Raw genomic sequence first — 2652 nt, forward strand, 5'->3', positions numbered from 1 at the left:
CACACACACACACACAGTCAGTCTCAATTTTGCATGTCAGTAGACCTGTGTGTGTATACTTTGTGTTCAACAGTTTCTCTTTCTTTCTTTTCATGAGATTTTTGTATTTTTAAATTTTTAATTGTTTTCTTTTCTATTCTTCACAGAGCTTTCACTATGAATGTACATAATGTATGTTACATAACAGAAAGACAGACGTATAATTCCAAAAGGAACAATAACCACAGCACTTTAAACGTTCTGTTTCCTAAAAAGCATCTGACAAACATTCTTCTGACTATCCTGATGATTCAAGTTTGAAAAAATCAAGTATCTGTGTGCATCAGTGTCTGAGGACAGACTGTGCAGACTGCAATGAAAAGGATATGGCATGAATCACACAGATCTGATTGCGGAGTTGACAAGAAAGAGAACAAGAAAAGTGACTTTCACCTAATTCTGTATCTGATTATCTGAGAGAGAGATACTAATGGACTAACCTCATACTGGTCACCAGCACACAACCTGGCAAATCCAGCCAGACCTGAAAGACAAACAGAAACAGATGTAGCCTTTCAGCTTCTCATAAGGACTGGATTTATTTCTCTAGGGGAGGTGGGGTAATGTTACCTGCCTTGGTCTGTGATTTTTATCTGTCTGAACTGTTTGTGGGTAGTACGGCAGTAATGATTACAGCTACTGTACTGTTTTTAAAGAGAGAAGAAGCTGCTCCTCCTTCTTTTTTTAAAAATCAGATAATTTTGACTTTTGTGTGAAAATGGAGTCAGAAATCTTTTTGCTAATCTGATAGATGGAAACATACGAACACCAACCCAATTTCTTAGGCAATATTTGTTTACATTTTAAAAATGTTACATTAAATGACATTAAATGTTTGCTGAATTAGCTATCAGCAGCTCTTGTTTGCAATGCACCCATGGGTGTACAGACCTTTATCATTGGATTACTTCGATATTAAAGAGAACTTAAAAACATGAGGATTCTCTAGTTCCAAAGTGACTTTTACATTTTTTTCCTATGATTTCTAAGGAGATTTATTTACGATTATTTATTAAAGACATTGTAGATAATGATTAGTGCTGGACTAGAAACATCTGCAGAGTCTGACGGCTGTTGTTTGCTCAGTGGCGGCTGTGGCTCAGTGGCAGAGCAGGTCGTCCACTAATGTTTTCTCCCGTCACATGTTGAAGTATCCTATATCCTCCCGATGCTGTGCATTAGTGTGAATGTGTATGAGAGTTAGTTTCTGTTCAATAGCCATCACTGAGTGAATGTGTGTNNAGCAAGAACCCCAAATTGCTCCCGTATGTGTATGTGTATGAATGTGTTAGTTTCTGTTCGATGGACTTTGCCATCACTGAGTGAATGTGTGTGAAAGGGTGAATGTAGTAGAGTAAAAGCGCTTTGAGTGGTCGGAAGACGAGAAAGGCGCTATACCAGTACAGTACCATTTACCAGTGATCATAGAATAACTGTTCAAGACTGCATCTAATTAAAATGTATCAAGCCTCTACTTTTTTTCTCCTCCAGAGCAGACCAAATAACCTGTTGAATTTTGGAAGGAAATTCGTGTTTTTTTACATTTACCCAGTAGCTGCAATCCAAATGTTAGCATCTTTGAATACATGGAAAGAATTCATAAAAAATATGTTTTATTCAAAAAATCTTTTAATTATGCATGTCTCCTGGTCACAATGTTTTGTTCATGTTCAGTATGTGATTTTTAATAAAAGGCAAAAAATAAAGTCAAGAGAATGCAAAAAGGAGAGAAGAAAAAATGGAGGCTGAGAGAAAGGAGGAAAGAGTGAAGACAGAGGGGTGACCTCGCCATCAGTGTTTGGTTCTTACCTTTCATCTTGATGTGGAACTCACCCAGCTGGTTCTCCAACTCACTCTCCAACACACACATGTTCTACAGAGAGCAGTAAGGAAGGAAGTTTATTTATAAAGCACCTTCACAATAAAAGACAAAAAGATCAACTAACAGAGCAACAAACATGAAATGTTCAACAGAAAGAACAGTGAAATTATGTTGGAAGAGCAATTAGAGACGCACTGTGACAGTGCTAAACCTCTTACATAAAAGCTAAATGAGAGCCAAAGCATATGACAGGTTGCACTGCATGTATGGACTCTCTGAACACTGAATGGACACTAATCAGCAAACACACTAAATACTGAATGAGTTGAAGAAAAAATACAAATTGTATTATTTATTTATTTGTTTTTCAGTTGAATTACAATTACTCTTTAATGTAATCCTATTTAATGTAGTCCTATTATTCAGCAACATTCACTAGACATCTAGACATTTACCATTTTCTCTCATTCTATCTTCATCTCACCTCTGTGTACTCTTTGTATCCTTTATTGGCTTCTGCTAAACTCTCCCTGGCCTCCTTGCTGCCTGGAGAGGCAGTGTAAGCCTTCACCATCTTGTTGGCCCCGTCCCTGAGTCTTCTCTGTAGGCAGTAGGCTTCATATAGCTCCTCAATCTGGAAAAAGAGGTAAAAGTTACCCAGTGGCTCGACATCAAACCTTTTAAGTAGATGGTTTGTTTCCATATCGGGTCTGCTCCGTGTGCAGCTGAGTAGAGCGACTGAAACTGCTGTTTTTATCATCTACGTCAGTGAATTAAGGATTTATTTCAAC

At 37.6% G+C, this 2652-nt stretch overlaps 1 long non-coding RNA gene and 1 pseudogene across 1 annotated transcript; one reads left to right on the plus strand and one right to left on the minus strand.

Moving 5' to 3' along the window:
• LOC118330282 overlaps positions 1 to 2652 on the plus strand; it is a 30054-nt pseudogene that overhangs the window by 7606 nt on the left and 19796 nt on the right.
• Positions 480 to 2491, minus strand: LOC118330002. Its single transcript, XR_004796811.1, has 3 exons — positions 2346 to 2491; positions 1849 to 1912; positions 480 to 523 (listed from the first exon to the last, which is right to left on the minus strand). It is a non-coding gene; the product is annotated as an uncharacterized LOC118330002 (long non-coding RNA).

This window comes from Morone saxatilis, unplaced genomic scaffold (assembly GCF_004916995.1).
Source record: "Morone saxatilis isolate NCDOM2014 unplaced genomic scaffold, NCSU_SB_2.0 Contig2, whole genome shotgun sequence".
NCBI classification, from domain to species: domain Eukaryota; kingdom Metazoa; phylum Chordata; class Actinopteri; family Moronidae; genus Morone; species Morone saxatilis.